This window comes from Uranotaenia lowii, chromosome 3 (assembly GCF_029784155.1).
Source record: "Uranotaenia lowii strain MFRU-FL chromosome 3, ASM2978415v1, whole genome shotgun sequence".
Lineage (NCBI taxonomy): Eukaryota > Metazoa > Arthropoda > Insecta > Diptera > Culicidae > Uranotaenia > Uranotaenia lowii.
In genome coordinates this window covers 166647700-166672525 of record NC_073693.1, presented here as the reverse complement: position 1 = coordinate 166672525, position 24826 = coordinate 166647700, and the positions used below count along the sequence as shown (strand labels likewise).

General features: G+C 37.3%; 1 protein-coding gene and 1 long non-coding RNA gene across 2 annotated transcripts in view; both read left to right on the top strand.

Annotated features, from left to right (window-relative positions):
• LOC129758373 (protein rhomboid) overlaps positions 1 to 24826 on the top strand; it is a 314235-nt gene that overhangs the window by 177324 nt on the left and 112085 nt on the right. The window lies entirely within an intron of this gene.
• Positions 4737 to 5578, top strand: LOC129758374 (uncharacterized). Its single transcript, XR_008739967.1, has 3 exons — positions 4737 to 4874; positions 4943 to 5208; positions 5281 to 5578. It is a non-coding gene; the product is annotated as an uncharacterized LOC129758374 (long non-coding RNA).

Here is a 24826-nt window from a genome sequence, read left to right as displayed (position 1 = left end):
ATTGTTGAGGCAAGTCCTTTGTTCGCCAAGCTTGTCAGGTCCGGCTTGTCCGGAATAATATCTGAAGGCTGACGGGAATACAACACGAAGTTCTGTGGGCCGATCTGAAACAAAAGCAAAGTATTATGAAGAGAACCAGCACAACTAAATGAAATCTAAGAAAACACTTACCATTTTGTTCCGATTTTCACATATTGTGCACGAAGCAGGACTTGTTCCTAAACGGCAAAACCGCTTAACCTCAATAAACGGATTCGTCAAATAGTTACTTTTTTTCGAGATGATTTGTACCGTTTTGTTTAGCTCAATCCAGGTCAACTTCACCTCGCTACGAGGTAAGTTTTACCTTATTTGGATTTACCTTTCTTTCTAGGTGGATTATACTTTTTGATTCAGCTCAATTCAGGTGAACTTCACCTCGCTACGAGGTGAAATTAACCTTTTTTGGATTCACATTTTTTCTCGGTGAATTGTACCTTTTTTCATTCTTCGTTTCAGGTATATTTTACCTCGCTGTGAGGTGAGTTTCACCTCGAATAGGTAGAAGTTACCTTTTTGGCTTTTGCGAGCATTCACCTTTGCTGTCTCGGTAAATTTTACCTTTTTATTATTTTCCGTGTACAGTTCTGCGAATTCAAAATTCAAATCGTTTTCGTTCGGCAGTCGAACACATCAATCGGACAACGCATGGGGGCGTGGCTAAAAGTGATAGATACATGGGAACGGGAACGGGAAACGAGCGATAGAAGGGTGCGAGGAATGTTACCTCGGTCCGTCGGGCAACGATCGCTCGTGTTCATTCGTGTACGGTAAGCTTAGTTCTGTTGTTTCGTTGGTGTGATTTTATCCCTGCGAGCAGTGTTACCACATCAAAATCTGTACCGCTCATCGAAAAAATCTTTTTTATCTGTACCGAAAACTCAAAAATCTGTACCAAAATCTGTACCGAAGAAAACAAAGTTCTGCATTCAATCCGTTGATATGTGAAGATTTTGTTTCCTTAAATATTTTTAATCTCATAAAAAAAGATACTTTATTGCACATAGTACAGTTTTTAAGTACAACACTTTATGTGAAACTCATTTATTCATTTTTATTTTCTCGATTCAAAAAACTGACATAAAAAAATATTTTTCATAACGAACACTTCCTAATGTTTATGATTTTTATTCATTGTTTTATTAAAATGATTTTTGAGCATCATATTTAATACGACATTTTTCGATAAGGATAGCGTCCAGTGTGTCAACACTCAGACGATTACGAAATTTGGGTTTAACGTAGGCTTACCAGATACTTTTTGAAAAAAGCGGGACATTTTTCGAAAAAAAACGGGACATCGCCGAAAAAAGCGGGACATACTGGAAACTCTTAAAAACATAATATTTATGGTCATTCCCAAACATATGTATATGTTCCTTCAGCTAAAATAGAGCATAGTAAGTAATAAAATATGGATAAATAATTTTTTTTTCGAAAAATTGCATTGTTAAGAAAATTTTCATTTTTGAAACTGCAAACATTTCGGTCGAAAATGTTGTAGTTCAGAGTAATTTAAAATCCCAAATTTGAAGAAAGTTTTTATTTTTTAAACAAATCTTTTTGATCATTTACCAAGTTTATTTAATTTAGCTCGTTGATTCATTCATTGCTTGATTCAAAATGGCTTTTTTTCTCGTCAGTTCTGTTCTATTTTATTGGAATTAGACTTTTTCCTTAAGCTGTACATTCAGGGCATTCTGCTAGGATTCCGGAGAAAAATCCTGAGTCATCATCATTTGGAAGCAACTTAAAGAATATTTCCTTCAATAGAAGAATATAAACATCGCTGGAACGTGCTCAAAACAAATGCAACCCAAGTGTTACGGTGATGCTAAGATAAGCTTGCCAGATTGCCCGGTAATACACGGACTTGACCGGATATTTGACACAAAATTTAGGAAGAGATCGGTCCAACCAGATTGTCCGCTTTTTGTAAAAAAAAGACTGGATTTTTGCACAGATTTATTCACTTTATTTCCAAAATTGAACCAAAAATCATAAATTGAGTTAATTTATTTATTCATATTTGCGTCTAAAAACGATTTTTCTTTAGAAAGTTTAATCTGAATAATCATGAACAGTTTTTCGGAAGCCTTAAATACGATTCAAAATATGCTGATGTGTTTTAATGTATTTTTTTTTTTTAATTTTTAATGAATAATTCCGTTGTTTTGACGTTTTTTCAAGATAATATTGTACGGATCCACCCGGTATTATGGCAACTTTAAATGCTATATTTGCTATATATGCTGCTTATATTTCAATGATTTTCTGTGTTACACCAATGAATTTACATTGAGGATAAATTTTGGTTTTTCCAGTGTTAGTCAGTGAAACTTCATAAACATGTTATCTTTAAAATTTTGACAGTCCTATCGGTCAGGTTTTTTAAGTAGGGACATTTCTAGTTTTGAAAATCATAAAAGGATAATAGAAGATTAGAAAAAAATTATAGAAGTTGAGAAGAGATTCTATAAAAAGCGTTTTCATCAAGCACGGACCAACTATTTTGAAGTGGTAGAATCGGAGAAGGTTGAGTCTTCCACAATAATTTTTTCAAGAAAAAGCGGGACATTTTGAGGAAAAGCGGGACGGCGGGACATTTCCTAAAAAAGCGGGCCCTAGTTTAACGGCATTTACTTGCGAGAAAATGCACTAAACCACTGCAGACGAGTGGGGGATTATAATCAGATATTTAATTATTTGGAGCAAATTTGGAAATCTAATTGTTCCATCACTTCCCAGTAAGGAACTTCTATCGTCAGAATAATAAAAGCTTACTTTTTGACTTATTTTCTATAAAGTTTCTAAAAGTCAAAAATCTGTACAAATCTGTACCAAATTTTGAAAATCTGTCATCTGTACGTACAGATTCTGTACCAAAAATGAGCTCAAAAATCTGTACCTGTCTAGATAAATCTGTACATGTGGCAACCATGCCTGCGAGGCATGGAAAACATCAATGCAGAACTGTTTTCTTTGTTTTGTGTGCAATCACGTAATGATTGGAACGAAGATAAAATCAATCTGCACACAACAAGTTAAACTCGGAAAAAATCAGTCGAATGATTCATCTCCTATTAATACACACACCTTGGAATAGGGGTCGATTTGAAAGACTTGGTAGGCTGTGGCCGAGTGGAGAGGACGTGTTTTTCCTGTCATCAAAACTTGAAACAAATTTTAAAATCCGGAAAATGTGTAAAATTTTTAGATGGAAGTAATCTAGCAAATTTAGGAACTTTTTGCAACATTCGAACAAAAAAGTTCCCCTCAAGATTCAAGCATTCATCCTGGTGGACTCCTCCTACATCTAGAATAGGCAGTTTTTTAGCATTACTGGTGGGTGAGCCCGTTCCTTTATGTTACTTTTCTCATATTTTCAATTCGTTTCAACTAAACTATGGCCGTGTGAACAGGGAAGTTTATGCACAAATCCCCGTTCTATTAAAGTTTCAGCTTAAATTTTAATTTTCAAAATAATAATTTTAAGTATTTTCTACAGATCTCTTTTCTAAATAAGACAGATTTTTTCCTCTTATACCTGAATTCATTCAAATCTTTTCTGAATTGAATTTCGCTTTTTAAGGGACAGTTTGTTTCACTTGAGATTGAATAAAAAAAATCAAACTTTCAGAACACAAAGCATCATTTATACAAGACTGAAATTTAAAATTTGAAAGACGTTACATCACTTGTATATTTTTACTTATTATTAAAATAACAATAAATATTCCTCAACTCCTCTTAACATAAATAATATGAATTTGATGAAGCACAGTAGGATAATCAAAAGCAATAACAGCACTTGTCAAAAGTGTTTTCCAAACTTATCCACTAAACTTTCCAACTAAATTTTGTACGTCCGATAACTAGGAAAGCTTGACAAAGCATTTTTTAAATAACACCAGATTTTTATGCATTTTAAGTCATTTGGCATCAAATTTAAAATTTCTATTCGATAAAATTCGGCTTTTACTCCCCCCTTTGGTGATTTTTGAGGGTTCTAAATTTCGAGCACTTTAAGGCACCCCTAAATGAAGTCCGATTAGGTTATTGGGCAGTTATTTGGGCCGATCTACAGAATGTATGTGGTCGGATTTCAAAATTCGATCATGAAATTTTTCCCATACATTCATTGCCACCCTGCAACATGTTTCTGCTTGAACCATTGTAGTTTCCGATGCAAATATTTTGAAAAATAACCAGATTTATCTTTGTTGCAAATCATTTGAGCATCATTTCATCCCTCTGTAGTTCCTATTGAAGTTGTTAGAGGAAGCTTGATGTTTACTCGAAGAAATTCCATTGAGTTAACAATAGGCGTATTTACATCTTCCGAATACATAAAAACTGTTTCGAAAAGTCATTAGCAAGCAACTTTTAAAACTAGTTTACTCAAAAATGAGTGAACTTTTTTTCTGTGTGCATGCAAGCAAAAGTTTGTTTACATGTTTATAAAGTGTTGTGCTATCACACGCTCATTTTTTTATAACCATTTTCGAGTTTTTTTCAACCGTTTTATGGTTTTCTTGCGATAAGTTCGATTATTGTTGTTTTTCAACCAGAATGAATTGTTAAATTTCAACCATTCTCAAATTTCTGGTGGAAAACCAAAATAATGGTTAAAAATTCAAGCGTTCCAAAATTATTTGGTGATGTACCGCCATTGTTTTTTCTCAATCCGACTCGAAATTTGATACATTTTTCGGTGCTAGGTATTCAGTTGTTGCAGTTCAGAAACGAGCATTTTTCGTATGAAAAAAGTGTAAAGATATGCTCCGGGATACTGAGGACTAAAAAGGAATCTCTAAAGCAGTAGCCAAGAACAGGTAAATTGAAACTTTTTACATTTTTGTCTTCAACTGTTTTGCAATATTTATATGATCCGTATTTTCAGTGTTGTTCCGGACAAATTCAAGAGGAACCTTCCGATCACTGGATGGAAAATTATTTGCAATCGGACATTCAGGCGAAAGCTGCACAGCGATTCTGAGCAACTGATTCCTATGGAGCTCCGGAAGAAAAATATCGCGTTCTTTCCTTCTCCGCGGCACAGAAAGTATCGGAAGAAGGTAACACGAAAGTTCAGTTACCTTAAAAGTAAGACCCAGATACGGATAGAGACGACCTGGATGATTTGAGGATGTTTCCGGAGCGTACAAGGTAGGTCGGTTGGCCGGCAATGGAAAGATTATTGTCGGATTCAAAGTAGAATCTTTTTTGCTCTAATTTCAGGAAGATGATACTGGGCCCAGATTCCAGGAGACGACCTGGCAGTTTCTCATAGCACGGATGATCGGAGAGTTTTCCGCAAAACTTTCGAAGACGGTGGATCCAAAACGAGCTAGTTATTGACTCCCAAACTGCTACGGTACTCGGAGAGTCATCACGGAATTATTCGGATGGTGCGAGACGTACTAAATTTTTCGGAAATGTTCGGGTTTTCTTACTGATCGAAGTACAAATCCGAGCTAGCTCCAGTCCAGGTAGATGACAAAGGCAAAACGGTCAGTGTATGCAGATACTTTTCCACTTCCGGCTGGATTTGAATTTTATTGATAATAAAAGCAATAAAATGTTCTATTTTTTACGTGTTTGTTTAATAAATAATGTTGGTTGCAGCATGTTTAAACAATCAAATTGAAATTCCTCTGGAAACTAGCTTTTTGTTCCTAAAGAATTGAACCCCATGAACCTCTTTTAATTTGCCCTGAAAACGGTTATTTTTCAACCGTTATTCTACTTTTGGAAATCGGTTAAAAAATAACCATAATGCAAGTTCTCCTTGAAATCTCATTTTATGAGTTTTCGCTGAAAACTCATAAAACGACTTAACCCACAGAACTTGCATTATGGTTATTTTTCAAACATTAATGGTTCAATATGGACGAGCGTGCAGTTTGTTCGGAATAGTTTTTTCATCTTCGTTATGGTTCGTATTGATCTTGAAACCAGAATGAAAATAATGCACACTTAAATAGTGCACTGAAAAGGATGTTACCTACAACAAAATCGCAAAAGGGTTCAAAGTACAGATATAGGAAAAGGGTGCAGCAATGCATCCAGTGTAGATGAAGGCCTCGATCTTGACGTTTCTGTTATTGAAAGACATGCTACTCTCTGTAGTTTAAGAAAATCCTACCGTGTTGTTCCTTGTAAAATTTTGGGCCACCAAAGAAGAGCTACACAGGAAAATCATGAGATCATTTTTGGCTTTAGTATCATGACAACAAGACATGTCTTAGTCAAAGTTTTTGCATAGCCAAAACAACGAAAGGGATTTAAAGATAGCATGTTCTTAATATACGTTTCAGTCAAGGTTTTATGTCAAGTATTGTACAAAGAAACTTACCTTCAGTTTCTCGTGATAAGGTTTAGTTACTCAAGGTTAATTTTTTTATGTTGAGCTATCATTTTGTTGTTAATGGAATTATTGTTATTTTTGAAGGACTTATATTACTGGCTTGCTTCATTATTTCATCAGCATATTAAAAAAAATTCGTCAGCCTTAAATGTATCATGAGGATGATAAAATCGGGGTTTCCAATGTATTTGAACTGCCTTTTATCACACATTTCTATATCCTGTTTTCCTATTGTAATTAAAATATTTGAAAATGATGATTTTCTGCTAAATTCATTGAGTTTTCTTTTTTTTTATCTCGGCATTGAGTCCAACGAGTAGAATAAAGAAAACCAAAATCCATCAAAATATTTATGGAATGACTTTTTTCTGATGTATAACAGAATCGATCATCAGAGTTTAGTATTAATATTATGATCTCAGGACCACTCAATTTCAAACGCTTCCTGTGTTTAAGCTTTCAAACTCTGATCAGCACCCATTATTTCATACGGTTCATCTCGTGCATCACAGCACATCGAAGATAATTAAAAACAAAAAAAACCTATCAGCCGCTGGCATTCAAATAAGTAAAGAAGCTTTCCATAGGCCATAGCACGCAGTCGGTTGACGGTGAGCTCCCGCCGGCCAAGGACAACACCTGTGCCATCGTTCAGTCAGCACCGGATCAAAAAACACCTCGAAGCCCTCCTCAATCGGTTCCAGCCGGATTGGCATGCATGCACGAACGTCGTCGTCTCTTAGTCAGTTAGAATGCACCCGGTGCAGCATCTCATAATCACCAAACATCATCGTCATCTGGTATGGTTTGGTTTGGGATGCACAAGTGCATACATTTATAAGGGTAAGTCTCCCAACTTCCCCCGTCTAGTGGAGCAAACTAAAAAAACAAAAAAAAAGCCAGGCTTCGACGCTCGAGAAGTTTAACAGCCAATTTCTCAGTCTGATGATACTCGAAATTGGCTGGTTGTCTCAAATGATGAGGAGGATAAGCGAGCTTGCATGCCATTTGGTCTTAGGCTTTTTTCCATCTTTCTTCAGTCAGTGCCAACCACATCAGCGATTGGATGGTCCCTTTTTTGCCTACCTATATATGCCCCTTTCTTGGAGCATCGATTAAAGCGAAGAGAATTTGGAGCAAACGTTTCTGGGCTTAGAACCTCGACGCATATGAATGCAGCAGGACAAGATCATAAAAAGCACACTCCGCAGATCACCAAGCTTTGCATGCTTAACGCGCTTGTACTTTCGTTATTTTTAATGAATAGTAACATTTTATGGACGGATAATTTTGGGCCAATTTCTGCTTTTTGTTTCTCATTTTGGGTTTTTGGTTATTTCAGAGACAGGATAGGGCAGCTCAAGAGGCCCCCTTGAAGGCAGAAAAACTTTCGGGCCCTACTTTTTCTTGATTTTTTTTTTATTTCGAAACGATTATGAAATCTGAAATCATACCAAATTTAAAAATATAAAAATACCCCGAGAAAACAATTTTTTTAGACATTGCTCAACACTTAAAGGTTGAAGTTTGTTTTCAATAAACGCTGCAATTTCCACAAAGTGTGGTTAATTATCTTCTGGTTCGGTCGTCAATTGCCGAACAGCAACGGCACTCGGAGCAGAAATTTATTTGTTGCCATCAACAACTTCTCCAAAGCCATCATCCCCCAAAACGTGCTGGTTGTTCGCCCCACTCGTCCGGGAGTGTAAACCGTCGGGACACCTGAAGGATTCGGAATTGGTTGCCGCAAGCGGGTTGCGAAGACGGAGGACGCCTAGATCCGATTGGAAATCGTGTTTTGCTGATCGGAAGCACTATCGACACTGCCAACGAGCAACGAGGTAGCTGCCATTGCATTGGTTGAAGTCACATCACCAGAGGCATAGCTGGAACCCAAACCACAACAAATTGGTTCAATTCATAATTGTATCTACAGGTATTTCATTTCCCTTTTCCTTTATTACTTTCTTTTATCTTTTATTCGAATTGTGTAGCTTCGTACATTTTTTATTACGGTGAACTTTTTAGTCTTCGTTATAAATTATGACCGAAGGCGGGGGGTCACGCCAGGCAGTTTTGATGGATGTGAATTCTGTTGAAACTGCTCGGAAGTCTTCCCGACTCAGGGTCTACCCAGAGGGCTCGTCTTTTTCTGGTCCATGGGTGGTTTATTTCCGGCCCAAATCGAAACCTTTAAATTTTATTCAGATCACAAAAGATCTGGCAAGGTGGTCCTCCGTAACCGAAGTGTCTCGGATAAGACCAAATAAATTGCGTGTCATTGTGGCTAGCTTAAAGGCCGCAAATGAAATTGTTGCTAGCGACTTTTTCAGGCTAGAGTATCACGTTTTCATCCCGTCTCGAAATGTAGAGATTGAGGGCGTGATCACTGAAATGAGCCTGACGTGTGAATATATTTTGGCTAAAGGGATGGGCAAATTCAAGAGCCTCGATTCGACCTCGGTTAAAATCCTGGACTGCCGTCAACTCTCGATTGCTACCACCGAAAATGGAGTCAAAAAATATTCACCGTCAGCCTCATTTCGTGTAACCTTCGAGGGTACCGCCCTCCCTCACTATGTCTTGATAGACGGGATTTTAAGGCTTCCTGTGCGGCTTTTTGTGCCTCGTCCAATGGAATGCAAAAATTGCATTAAATTGGGGCACACAGCGTCCCATTGCTGTCACAAGACGCGTTGTCCCAAGTGTGGGGAGAGTCATGAAGTTGGAGCTTGCTCAGCAATAGAGCAGAAATGTGTATATTGCGGAGACTCACCTCATGATATCTCCTTGTGCGAGGCATTCAAAAGCCGCTGGGATAAACAGAGGCGTTCTTTAAAAGAACGATCCAATCGTTCTTATGCAGCCATTTTAAAGAACGCCTCTCCTCCGACCCCCACTCAATCTAACAATGTTTTTGCTGCTCTGCCAGTTGATGTAGTGGATTCAGATTCGGCTGATGAAGGGCGCCCATTCGTTCTATCAGGGTACTCCAGGAAGCGTACTAAAGCGTCTTCTGCTAAAATTCCAAGACGAACACCCGCGGTTTCCCCAGCCTTCAGCTTTGCCAATAAACCAACTGAAAAAAATGAACCAGAAGAAATTCCACCTGGATTCCGTGCGACAATTTCGACACCAAATAACCCAGCTGTCGCCGGAACATCAAAAACTCCAACATCGAACGTGGTTTCGTCGGCAACACCTAATCTATCCGGGATTTTTAAACTATCTGACATTATTAACGGAATATTCTCGTCCTTTAATGTTTCTGATTCCGTTAGATGTATTGTTACTTCAATGCTCCCCATGGTAAAGACATTTTTTCAGCAATTGATGCAAACTTGGCCCCTTCTTTCAGTGTTTATCTCTCTCGATGACTAATCAAGTCCGAGAGGTCAGAGATATCACTGTTTTACAGTGGAATTGTCGTAGTCTTATTCCAAAAATGGATGCGTTCAACTTTTTGATTCATAGAACTAATTGCGATATTTTTGCTTTGTCCGAAACTTGGCTTTCTTCTCAATCTAACATCTTATTCCACGATTTCAATGTTGTCCGTCTGGATCGTGACGATTCTTATGGAGGGGTGCTTTTGGGGATCAATAAGCGCCACTCCTTTTACAGAATCAACCTTCCTTTATCAGGCGGAATTGAAGCGGTTGCTTGCCATACAACTATAAGAGGTAAGGACTTATATGTTGTCAGTTTGTACTGGCCGCAGAGAGTTGCAGTGGATCCGAGTCACCTAGAGGACCTATGCTCAGTGCTCCCTGAGCCAAGGTTGATCCTTGGTGATTTCAATTCACATGGAACTGTCTGGGGAGAGCAAGTTGACGATAGTCGTTGCACTCTTATCTATGACATTTGCGACAGATTCAATTTAACTGTATTGAACACGGGTGAAAAAACACGAGTGCCTAAACCTCCTGCAAGACAAAGTGCTATTGACCTCTCACTCTGCTCAAATTCACTATCATTGGATTGCCAGTGGAAGGTGGTCCATGATCCCAATGGTAGTGATCACTTGCCTATCGAAATTACAATCACCAATGGGGTTAACTCTTCAAACACAATAAATATGACATATGACCTTACAAGACACATCGACTGGAAGAAATATGCAGATACGATTACGACAAACCTAGATCGTGTAATTGGCTTACCGCCCATGGAGGAATATAACTTCCTTGCTCGCTTGATTTATGAAAGTGCGGTTCAATCTCAAACGAAACCCATCCTAAACTCATCGATTCGTCGAACACCTCCCAATGCATGGTGGGACAACCAGTGTTCCCAATTGCATGCCGAAAAATCGAATGCATTTAAAGCCTTCCGAAAGCATGGTACACTTGACAACTTCCAACTGTACTCTTCCCTTGAAAATCAATTCAAAAAGTTGATCAAAGGAAAAAAACTGGCGTATTGGCGTAATTTTGTGGGAGGTTTGTCACGAGAAACGTCCTTAAGTACATTGTGGAAAGTGGCACGACGCATGCGTAACCGTACTTCAACTAATGAGAGCGAAGAATATAGCCATAGTTGGATCTTTAACTTTGCACGAAAAATCTGTCCAGATTCCACACCTGTGCAAAAAATAATTCGGAATGTGCCTCCAGGAAGGAGTGAACTGGACTCTCGCTTTTCCATGGTAGAATTCTCACTTGCTCTTCTCTCCTGTAACAATTCGGCTCCGGGAATTGATCAAATTAAGTTTAACTTGTTGAAAAATCTCCCGGACATTGCAAAATTTCGCTTGTTAAATTTATTTAATCAATTTTTGGAACATAACATTGTTCCTGAAGATTGGAGACAAGTGAGAGTTATTGCAATCCAAAAGCCTGGTAAACCTGCGTCCGATTTTAATTCGTATCGCCCAATAGCGATGTTGTCTTGTATACGGAAATTGATGGAGAAAATGATTTTGTTCCGATTGGATAAATGGGTGGAAACAAATGGCCTCCTATCAGATACTCAATTTGGGTTTCGTAGGGGTAAAGGGACAAACGATTGTCTTGCTCTGCTGTCTTCAGAGATACAAATAGCGTATGCAAAACGTGAGCAAATGGCTTCGGTATTCCTAGACATAAAGGGAGCTTTTGATGCAGTCTCAATAGAGGTTTTGTCAGAAAAATTACACTCCCGGGGTCTGCCTCCTCTATTGAACAACATCTTATACAGTTTGCTTTGTGAGAAACACCTTAACTTTGCGCAAGGAGATATTGCAATAAGAAGGACTTCATACATGGGCCTACCTCAAGGTTCATGTTTGAGTCCTCTTTTGTATAACTTTTACGTAAGTGACATCGACAGTTGTATCTCTGAAGGCTGCACACTGAGACAACTTGCAGATGACAGTGTAGTATCTGTAACAGGATCTACAGAGTTTAATCTGCACAGGCCTTTACAAGATACTTTAGACAGATTGTCATCCTGGGCATTGGGGCTTGGGATTGAGTTCTCTCCACAGAAAACGGAGATGGTAGTTTTCACTAAGAAACGTAGACCTGCTCAACCTAAGCTTCAACTCCTAGGCAGAACGATCACTCAATCGAGGTGTTTTAAGTATCTTGGGGTTTGGTTTGATTCCAAGTGCACCTGGCGAGCTCATATTGAGTATCTGAAAGGAAAATGTCAGCAAAGAATTAATTTTCTCCGAACAATTACCGGCACCTGGTGGGGAGCCCATCCAGAAGATCTAATAAAACTCTATAGAACAACTATTCTCTCAGTAATGGAGTACGGCAGTTTCTGTTTCCAATCAGCTGCCAAAACACACCTCATTAAACTCGAGCGTATTCAATATCGTTGTTTACGAATAGCCCTGGGTTGTATGCCCTCAACGCACACAATGAGTCTTGAAGTTTTGGCAGGCGTACTCCCACTGAGAGATCGATTTTATTCATTATCTCTCCGGTTCCTCATCAGGTGTGAGATCATGAACCCATTGGTGATTGCAAATTTTGAAAAGCTACTGGAGCACAATCTTCAAACCAGGTATATGACTATATATCATGAATTCATGTCTATGCAGGTTAATCCTTCGTCTTTCTCTCCCGTTCGTGTTTTTCACTCTGACTACGACTCTTCCTCTGTCCAGTTTGATTTGTCCATGCAGCAGGAAATCCGTGGAATACCGGAACAACATCGTTGTCTTATTGTTCCTAGGCTTTTTGATGCCAAGTATGGACACGTCGATGCTGATAAAATGTACTTTACTGATGGATCCCTGATAGACGAATGTACCGGGTTTGGAGTGTTCAACCAAAATTTTAGTGCCTCTTACAGTCTTCAATCTCCATGCTCAGTATACATCGCGGAATTGGCAGCTATTCATTGTGCACTTGATTGTATAGTGACACGTCCCGTTGAACACTACTATATTGTAACGGATAGTCTTAGCTCTATTGAGGCTATTCGTTCAATAAGGCCCGGAAAGAACTCACCGTACTTTCTTGAGAAGATACGGGTAACGTTGAGTGCTTTATCTAGACGCTGTTCTGCAATCACATTTGTTTGGGTCCCCTCACATTGCTCGATACCGGGCAATGAGAGGGCAGACTCTCTTGCAAAGGTGGGTGCGGTTGAAGGCGACACTTATCAGCGTCAAATCGCCTACAACGAATTCTACTTTTTAGTCCGGAGAAACGCTATTGTCAACTGGCAGCGCAAATGGAACGAAGATGAGTTGGGTCGGTGGCTCCACTCGATTATCCCAAAGGTAAGCCTTAAACCCTGGTTCAATAGATTGGACCTGAGTCGGGATTTTATTAAAACATTTTCCCGTCTCATGTCCAATCATTGTTCCTTAGACGCGTTACTCTTTCGTGTAAATCTCGCTAGCAGCAATTTGTGTGGTTGTGGCCAGGGTTACCATGATGTCGAGCATCTTGTTTGGTCTTGTGAGGACCACCTTATCGCCAGAGCGAACTTAATAGACTCCCTTCGGGCCCGAGGGAAACCACCTAATGTTCCAGTGAGGGATGTGTTGGCTGCGGTGGACCTAGATTACATGTTCGAATTATACCTTTTCTTTAAATCTATAGATCTTCGTGTTTAAATTCTTTTTCCCTTTTCTTTATTCTTCTTTCTTCAACTACACAATGTATGAATTGTAAATACAAAAACAAGGGTTTGGCTCTTTAAAACCTTCGGTATGAGCCGTTTCAAATAAACAAAGTTAAAAAAAAAAAACACTTAAAGGTCCAATCACAGAGAACTGACGTATAAGCTTCAACAAAAAATGTCCAAAAAAGTGTGGTAAATTTTAAAAGCTTTCATTAGGAAAATGGGTTGAAGATTGACTACTTGAAACACTGCTAACTAAGAACCGTATCGTAAATAATGAATACACGTTATAAATAAGTCTTCTATTTATTTATTGCTCTTTTATTTTTCAATTCTGGTTGTTTGTACATTGTACATGTTTATTAGACTTCAAAGAATGGGATAACAGCAAGGATCATCTAATGATCCTTGGATCTGCTCAGTTCACGCACTTTTCTGTTGATTACTCGCATTAAGTTTTGCACAACGGTTGCATCGATGGTTTTGCTTACATTTATCCAGTCCTTCTTGAACTGATTGATGTCAACAGCTCCATGGTCCTTCTTCCGCAGTTTCCCTTTCATCAGGGCCCAATACCTTTCGATAGACCGGATCTCTGGGCAATTTGGAGGATTCATCGCTTTTGCCATGAAATTGACTTCCATCTCTCGATACCACTCCAAGACTGAACGCGCGTAGTGGCATCATGCAAGATCTGGCCAAAATAGTGTCTGGCCTTTATGCTTCTGAATGAGTGGCAAAATACGCTTTTGAAGACATTCAGTCCGATATATTTCGGCATTCATGTTCCCGAAAGTGAAAAAAGGTGATGACTTCATACCACATTGACAAATTTCTTGCCAAACCAGCACCTGCTTGCCAAATTTTTCACAAAAAATTGACTTCTCCGAGTTTAGGACAGCGTTCCTTGAGGCACAGTGTAGAATTGTGCAGAGTTTTGTAGTCCATTTTCACATATGTTTCATCATCCATAAAAATGCACAAATTCTTCTTGCTCAAAACCTCATCGTACAGCTTTCGAGCTCGAGTTTTCACGGATTCCGCCTGAACTTTGCTGCGTTTTGGACATTTCTGCTTCTTGTAGGTCTTCAACGAGTTACGTGCCTTGACACGTTGCACCATTCCGATTGATGTCCCACACTTTCTTGCGCAATCCCGAACTGCCATCTTCCGTTTTCTTTCAAACTGCTGGCATATCTTTTTGTCCAAAGCCGGCTTGGATGCATCAACTTTTCGGCCACGTCCAGGTAGATCCCTCAAAGTGTTGTGCATACTATATCGGGCAATACCATTTTGAACTGCACAGATGTTGACTCCTTCCTGTTTCGCCTATTTTCTTATCGTCAAGCTGGGCTCCGAACAGTATTTGGTCACAATCGTTTTCCGTTTTTCTTCCGGAAGTCCCTTCATTGCTGCGTCTGGATTCAAAACTCAACTTTTTTCGAGATATTCTGTTTGTTTACTATGTTTATAACACGCGATCACTGAACAGCTGTCAAAACTCTTCATAGTGTTTTTCACAGAGAGGCTTGAAGTTGTATTCATAAATTACGATACGGTCCTTATAGCGCCGTTCAAAAGTTACAATTCAACTTTTTAAATCCCCAGTTTTCGAAAAGCGTTTTCGTATATGAATCCATAAATAATAAAACCTTAGGAACTTTTGATTAGACTAAATATAACTTCCTTTATTCATGTCGGCTTGTTACCCCACAATACCCGCTTACAGTACCAAAATGTACCAGGCAGATTCTGTGGGGTGTCAGTGGCATGCGAACCTCATCTGATCCTTCCCTCTACATATCCACATATTGACTACGCATCTCTGCTGAGGTGGGTAGAGGTTTTCGTTAGATTGTGCCTGAGTGATGGGCTTTTTGGACTTTTCCACCATTTGGATTTTTTTCGGGAATTTTGATCATTGCAGCCCGAGTTGCGTTGCGGCATTTGATTAGTAGGGAAATGTGCGCCTGATTGGAAGCGGTCTTCAGTCTTCAGCAGCGGTATGGCAAGGAATTTTTCAAGAAAATTGCCCCATCTTCTCGGCTATGCCATGCTACCTGTACCCACCAAAATATACGAATGTACGTGGGCTTTGTTGTAAGTAAGGTGTCTCGGGGATGATTCTTTGTAAAAATTTTAATTTCGAGTCAAGTGGTTTTGCAACACTGTTGAAAATTCCAACACTTTGGACGGCAAGAAACTTTTCCTTCGGTAATTGTGATGATCACGTGGTTGCAAAGTCTTTGACTTGTTGTTCGGCACTTTGATGGAAAACTTTTCAGCGAAATGTCATATCCAACAAATAACCAATTATTCAGCATACAATAACGAGACAGGAGGATTACCTCGTATAAACCTCATTTATCCGTTTAAACCTATTTTATTTGGTATATTGGTATCAAATGAATGTGCTATTGTCTTTAATGGATTGAGTGCAGATTGAACAGTTTTTAAAATAACAAAAATTAATAAAGTGAAATTAATTTGGCGAATAATAAAAAAAATATTTATCGACTAAGTGTCCACAAATTCACACTTATGACACTATTTTAAATGCACCACATAGATAGACGGATTTCAGATCATTAAAATTTCACTGTTTAAATGACTTTTGGCTCCTATATGTTTTACGATACTTTTGGGGTCTCCAAGCTTCAGTGTTGATTATAAGATGATTTGGATGTTTCGATTGTTTGTGGATTTTTTTATGGAACAAAAAAATTTGCCTATAAATTATTCCGGAAAATTCAAATAATCATGAAATAAAAATTTTCTTTTTCCTAAGCATCGGTTTTCGGTGAACATGAAAAATAGCTTAGTACCGTCAAACGGGGCATCATGCAACAGCGGGGTTCGATGCAACATTTATATAACACTACATTGAATCAATTTTTAATTTAATGTATTGTAATAAAGTTATCTTTTAATGATAACAAAATGAAGATGACATAATTTCTCGCATCTTAAGCTAGTTGTCTTAAGTTTTTTATTTTTATGTAAAATTTGAAAAATCGAGCAATAAATGTACAAATTTTAACATTTTTGAAGCCGAAAAAAACTTTACCCAGTATGACGGATCGGCTTCATAAAATTACCTACAAACTTTTTACAGGTTTCCTCATGTTATACCAACATTGTTGGTGTAAAAATATTTTTCGGACAATCACCCAATTTTATTAAATGAATATTTTTAAAATTTAGTAAGGTGTCTGGGGTTAAATGCAACAAAATGAAAATCAAAGAAATACCTTGTAAATCTTGTTTCCATGTGCTGGAATATGAATGTTTTGCATCACGCGTTTGTAAACATTTAAATTCCATTCATCCAAACATTTATTTTTATGATTTCAGCTTGTAGAATTTTTCGTAGTATTATTTAACCCCTAAATGTATGCAGCATCCTTATTTTCAGAAAAAATGTGAAAATATGTTTTTACAGACCTAAAAACTACTGCAATTGGTGTTGTCATGCGTAATGGTCTTTAAGGCATCGCAAATATATTAAAAACTATGAATTTTCGTACGTGTTCATAAGATTTTTCATTAAAAACAAAGTTAGTTGCAAGTTACCCCATTTTCTAAGGAGTGTGAAAATCGCATGTTTTAGAAAATTAAAAATAACTGAGGAAACCAATAATTTTTTCAACTACGCCAATTTGATGCCCCAGCATCCTTAAAACTTTTGAGGCATAAAGGATACGATTAACTGTGAACATAAGTTTTTTAGAAGCCATTGAAGTTGAAAATTGTTGCATGTTGCCCCAGTTGACGGTATGTCATGAAACAAGTTATAACCATTTCAAATAAATACTCTGACTCCAATGAAAATTATTAAAAAATGACAGAATTTGCTTGTTAGCGATTTCAATATTTGGAATGATTTTGCCAACGTTTTGTAAATTAACAAATTCATTGGCTATTCACGGTTCTTTGTGATTTTCTTATTCCTTTCTACAGTTGAACATCTTCCAAATTTACCTCAAAGCCACTAAAATTTGAAAAATATATTTAAAAAGTTGATTTTAATAATATTTTTTTCTGGGGTACAATTTAGGTTTGTGGATTGTTCACATTAAATGTACTGTAAAAAATAAGGAGTATTGATATTCCAAAGTGATATTTTTCGTAACCTTCAGATATTTTGGAAGATTTTTAATGGAAAATTAGCAGTTAAAATAACTTAGCCACCGACCGTGGCCTACACAGCAAAAAAATCTGAATCCTTAACAACACTGAAATTGAAAACCTTTAATATTACATGACGTAGAACGCGATTTATTGATGTAAATTCACAGATTAAAATAAAGTTCAATCCTTAACAGCACTGAATTCTAATGACACGAATATTACTTGACACGGAATGCGATTATTTGATGTAAATTTACATCACATATGATATAAATAAAAAGAAGCATCACATATGACGGAATCTTCAGTACAAATTGAATATTACACGTTTTAAATATGCTACATGTCTTTCAAATTTTACACGTCTGTTGAAGTTTACAATCGTGTAATATTCAACTCGCACTGGAAATTCCATCATATATGATGCCTCCTTTTCGTTACATCATATGTGATGTAATTTTACAAATTTATTTAGCTACACAAAATTCTTAACAGCACTGAATGACAATTTGCTTAAAATTACACGACGTGGAATGTTATATGGACATTGAATTTTAATTAAATGGAAATTTAATGTAACTGAACGCAATATATCATGTAAAAATACAGCCTGTCAAAACTGGTACACACAAAAGTAAACAAAGTGTTGCGTCAAGTCGTGCACCAAAACAATCAGTCGAAAGTTGCTTTGAAGAAGTTTTCACGTCTGTTAGTTAGTGGATACTGTTGATTCATCAAATTCTTTGCGGTGCTACGGCAGCGGACCCACAGGATGCAACTCTGGGAGCGGAATCCTGTACATAATTGTCCTTCGAAGCTGGTAATCCGGAAACGACGAAATATGCATACATTTTCGGATAAAAATTATTTAGTGTTCCCATGTTTTATAAACATGGGAAAATCTTTGTTCTTTAGACAATAAAAGACAATTGTAGTGTGTAGAATCAGATTTCTTAACAAATAAATGATTTTTATTAAAACCAAATTGATTTTATTTTAGAGATGAAAATCCGCTATTAAATTGGTTCGCTTTGGCGTTCCTAAAAGTAACTGAAAAGTAAACCAAAAAAATCCAATAGGAAAATTTCTCCTAAATTCAGTGGTTTTAAAATTTACATGACTTTTATATTACACGTCTTGAAAATTTTACAGGCGTGTAAAATTCAACACACACTGAAAATTCCGTCATATATGATGCTTCTTTTTATTTACATCATATTTGATGTAATTTTACAGATTTTTTTCGTTGTGTGTACACGCTCCTTTATTTAAACTCAAAATTAAGTATGACCGACGTTCAAAACATAGTTCGATTCTATGAACTTAAAGTTAAGTACACACAACGAAAAAAATCTGTAAAATCACATCACATGTGATGTAAATAAAAAGAAGCATCATATATGACGGAATTTTCAGTGCTAGTTGGAAATTACACGCCAGTGAAATTTGGCAACGTGTAAAATAAAAATGATGTAAAATTTTGCAACGTGTAAAATAAAAATGATGTAAATTATAATCTCACTGAATATTGGAAGAGAAACTTTCCAATTGGAATTTATTTTGTTTTATTTTTTGTTAATATGATTCAACAATGGAATTTTCTCATCTCTTCATAAAAATTAAACTTTTTTGTAACTAATTTAATTTATTTTACTTAGCGACAAACATTTTTTAGCACACATTTTTTTTATTAGGATTCACTTCACCCTTTTACTTTCTTCCCCGGATCCTAAGTTGATTAACGTGGAGCCGCTTCCGGAACCGCATCCCTGCTTCACGAAGATCTCCGGGAATCTCACTCGCGGGAAAACTGCTTAAACTTTGGTGCACGACTTGACTTGACACTTTTACATTTGTCTATGATCCTGTTCTTGACAGTTCATAATTTTACATGACATTATCATGTTCAGTGTTTGCAATATTGATTAAACACAAATTCAATGTCGTCATCACATTCCATGACGTGTAATTTTAAGAAATTTCTTATTCAGTGTTGTTAAGAATTGTGTGCGACCAAAAACATTTGTAAAATTATATCACATATGATGTAACGAAAAAGAAGCAACACATATTGTAGCAGTTGCACCATTTGAAAATTTCGATCTCCACAAACCGATTCAAGGTATCGGTTTGGCGCCTTACAGTAGTCTATTGGAACTGCTCGATTCGATGTCTTTATCGAACGTATGTTCGAAGATTGATTTCCGTGGCTTATTCACCTTAAGCCGTTTCCTTACAATGTTTCATAAGGTCTGGATTGAGAGGGCAAGATCCAAAGTCCAGCTGATGAGCGAGCGACGATCTTAATTATTCAGAATCCCGAAGGTTTTCTAAAGGTCGCTCGGGAAAAACGTATTTCCTGCTTAGGTCAACGACCGAGATCTCTTGCCCTGATCTGAGGCTGCACTCCACAAATCACTTCAATCTGGGTTGTGATTGTGCATGGAAGTGGCTTTTTATTTAACCGCGACCGAGTTAAACCTTTGCTGTTAAAAAGGTACTAAATAGTGGTATGATTTCAAAATCAAAAATTAATTCTTTCCTTTTTGTGTAGCTATCCAATTAAGCTACACAGTAACAGTTCAGAGTAGGGTCGAAGTGCGTGCAAGATTTACAAAAGAGCAGGTAAAGTCGTGCGTGAAAAAGCGTGCCCGTGTCAGTGCTAATGCAGTTGCCGTAAGGCACATTATTTCATCAACAGCAGTTTCCAGCACCCGCTAAGCTTTTTTTTTTTTTGAGGAAATGTAATGATAATACTAAATTAAATACTACATGGATCTCAATGGAAAACAGATTTCCTTTAAAGAGATCCACTATTTGATATTAATACTACTAAGCAAACATTTAATCAAATAAGACATTATAATTTAAATAATTAATAAAAAAAAAAAGAACACACAAAGAAACTAAATTGCTACAAAAATTAATTATAAAAGAAGAAAACTGGTCACTGATCGATCGGTTTTTAACGACTCAATTTTTCTTTTAATAGCTGTATTACTTTGATTTTGAACGTAGAACGGTTGTTGATGGTTTTTATTTCATTAGGCAAGGCATTGTACTTAGTTGGACCAATAAATGATATTCTTTTTTGACCTAAGGATGTCACGGATCGGCTTCGTTGTAAAAAATCTGACTGGCGAGTGTTATGAGTACGCAATCCCGTTGTAAAATGGATGTTTTGATTACTGAAACTTGTGTGTAAATTGTCGTAGACATATATTACAGTTTGTAAATCGCAAAGATCTTTTAATGGAAGAATGTTATGGGCTCTTAAGGTGTAGAGCTGTTGGGTAGGAAAGAGCAACGGTAGTCTATAAATATTTTTTAAGCATCTATTCTGGAGAGTTTGAAGTTTTTGTAAATTTGACAAGGAAGCTCTTCCCCATATCATAATAAGATAGTTAATATGAGAGTGAATAAACGCAAAGTAAAATTTCAATAAAACATGTTGAGGCACAAAATTTCTCAATTTCCATAGGATACCACAAAGAGGAGAAACTTTTTTCTCTAGATATTCTGTGTGACGACTCCAACAAAGAGTTTCATCTAGGTAGATTCCTAAATATTTAAAGCATTTTACCCTCTCAATAACATTTCCATTTATCGTTGGGTCAATATTCGGAGGTAATCTTTTATGTGAAGAATGAAATAACATGTATTTGGTTTTCGTATAGTTGAGTGAGAGCAAGTTGGTATTAAAATATTTAGATAACAATTTCAAGTCATTTTCAATTTGTTGAATGATAATATCAGTAGATGCTGCTGAGTAGAAAATTGCTGTATCATCAGCGAATAGGCGTGCTGTGCCTTTTAATGGTAAGTTACAGAGATCATTAACATACAACAAAAAAAGTAACGGACCTATATTGCTACCTTGTGGTACACCTATATCAATATTTCTTACCACGCTTTTGGTATTTTCAATCACTACAAATTGCTTCCGCCCCTCTAAGTAACTGCGAAGGATATTATTAGCTGTTCCTCTTATTCCATATTTGTCTAGTTTGGATAGTAATATTTCGTGATTCAATGTATCGAAAGCTTTTTTAAGGTCCAAAAACAATGCTCCCACAATATTTTTGGAATCAATTTTAGAAATAATGGAGTCGACTAGTTCTGAGATGGCAATTAGTGTGCTCGAGCCGGATCTGAAACCATATTGCAGCTTATAAAGTATGTCATGCTGGTTCAGGAAATTTACAATTCTGGTCACAAGAAGTTTTTCAAACACTTTACTAAAAACACTTAAGGTAGATATTGGACGGTAGTTGTTTATATCATGGGAATCGCCAGCCTTAAAAACAGGAATAACTTTTGCGATTTTGAGGCATTCAGGATAAATTCCAGTCTCTAAAATGTAATTAAAATATTCCTTAAGTATGATAGAGAATTTGTCATGGTAATTTTTTAAGACACTTACTGGGAAATTATCAGGTCCACAGCCCTTCTTATTTTTAAGGGATAGAATGACTACCCTTACCTCATTCACAGTAGCTGGATGTAGAAATATTGTATTTTGTACATGTTCAATACGGGATAAATGGTCAGAGCCAGGGTCAATTGGAATTTCCTCAGCTAACCTTTTGCCAATTGTGGAAAAGTGCCTGTTTAATTTTTCACAAACTTCTAAATTGTTGGTAGTGCTGCCTTCTTCATCAGACAGGTTGATTGATGTGGTTGGTTTGTTTTTACCCATGAGGGTGTTTATATTTCTCCAAAGCTTCGAATGTGGTGTGTTGTTCAGTAAACGTTCATAATATAACTTTTTGCATTCCTGTTTTTTTTAAATACTTCTTTACTTTAATACTACTTTACTAAGCACGACCAGATTGCCCGGCAACCGCCGGAATCGAGCACACCGTCATCACGTGCTCAATTGCTTGAAACTCCAACCGCTAACCATCGGAAGTTTCCCTCGAGGGCTGACGGCGTGATTTCCAGTACGAACCCATCACACGGAACCACTACGCCAGGAAGCCCCCCTCCACCCCATTTGGTAGGAAAAGGCCCGGAAGTAACCACCCGGGAAACCCCGTCACCACGACGACTTCGGTTTGCTCCACCAGGAGCGAAGCCTCGTCAGCAGTACAACCACCCGACAATCAGCAGCATCCGAACCAACAGCATTGACGTCATTGCCTCCCTACAGCAGGTTGAGCCGAGCGGGAGAAGTTCACCGAGAGAGGTATGATCCCTTGCAGCGCACATGGTGAGTCGAAACTATTGAATAACTTCGTCTTTGCCTTCCCCTCATTTAGTACGCGTCCACATCCGACGCCCATATTACTGCGACATTCGTCGCAAATGCTGATTTGAAAGCATCATCCGAAATTGTTTTGCTGACTGAACTATGAATATATTCCACTGCTAAATTACCATCTATATGGAAATGCAAATTTGCAACGGCCGCGACCTTAAATGAAACCCTCATTTTGATCATGATCTAAAATTTTATTTTGTAAATCGAATGCATTCGTTACCACAACTATTGGACGACCCTGAATTTGGAACGAGAGTAGCTGATCGGCGCGGAGCCCGAACAGCCGAATGCATGCACGGCACGGAGTAGAAGAGAAGTTAGAAATCGCACGCACTGTTAGGTAGGCTAGAAAGAGAGAATGAATAAGAAGGAGTAACTGAAATAGGATCCAAGAAATTATGATACTGTACATACTTGCGATTAAATGCCAGCAAAATGAAATACCCGTTACTGATTAATGAAATAAGCAATATATTATTATGAAATTCCGATTTATGACGTTTTGAATACAGTTACTTAGTAAGCCTATCTGAGAGTTTTAATTGGAGATTTTGAAATTCCATCACTACGCGACACGAATTAGAATTTAAATTTTGATGTTGAGAATTTTAGCTCTAGCAACTTCCACTCACAGTCGCCATCTGGTGCCGAGTAGTTTCGTGGACCTATGATGATTAATTTTCAGGTATGAGGGATTTCTACTGGGGGATTTTTGGAAAACTTTCTAGAATTTGAATATTTTTGTGAGTTGGCCGAGTTAAACTTGAGTTCATCGGCCGCTGATTTTGGCAAGTCGAACTGTCTCGATCCTTCTTACCTTTTGGAAGAGCTATAAGGACTCGCCTTGTGGAGAGTCTCAGCCGGGCAAATTGATCTTGGTGTGTCGTCCCTTTTAAGGGTGGCGCATAAGCGACACGCTTGCACCGGATCGGACAGTTTACGGCTACAGATTTGGCGCCCAACTGCAGGTTTCTAAGGCTGCATTTACGGGTATTTTGGAGAATTACAGTAGTTTGAATGGACTTGTTTTTGGTGTAGAAAGATTTTCGAAATATACTATGTACGCTTAGGTTTCATTTTCAATTTTGAACTTCCTATTAGGTTATATGGATACATTATTTGGTTCACCGTTGAGATTTTTTTAGGATTCTGCGTATAGTAAATTACTATACAGTTGCGTGTGCAAATGCTCACTGCTTAATTAAAGCCTATCGTTTAATTCTGCGTATAGTCAAAACTATACAGTATTTCGTGATTAAGACCCGTAATCTTCGGATAAGACATTAAAGTCTACGTAGAGTGGAAAACTTTACAACCTCGTGTGCTGAAGTGCACCATTTTCGAGCAAGAAACGAAGTAGTTTCTGTTGTATTTAAAAAAAAAAACTGCTGAAGTTTGTCAGAGTATTTTCTCAAATAAAAGGAAAAGAAATTTGTTGAATTTCTTGTGTTTTCTTATTCAATTTAATTTTTATTTTTTTTCTAGTTTAATTATTTCATTTTTACTTTATTATTTCCATTTAATTTTTTTTTTCTTATTTACTTATTTATTTTCATTTCGTTATTCATTTTTATTCATTGTTATAATTTTTTTTATTATATATCTGGAAAGTGTAAAACGGTCAAATTTTTCCAAAATTTGTATTCAAAATGGAAAATTTCCCGCGTGTTGACCATTTGAATAACGATGAAGTAAATTACGAGTTATTGATTCGTGGCGAGGTGAAAGCGATGGAGAGTGACCTGGATGAAAAATGTCGGTTGTTGCGTAGGCTTTTCCAGGACGATATGAAAGAAAATCGTGAATATGCGTACCACTATTTAGTACCTTTTTAACAGCAAAGGTTTAACTCGGTCGCGGTTAAATAAAAAGCCACTTCCATGCACAATCACATCTGGTGCCGAGTAGTTTCGTGGACCTATGATGATTAATTTTCAGGTATGAGGGATTTCTACTGG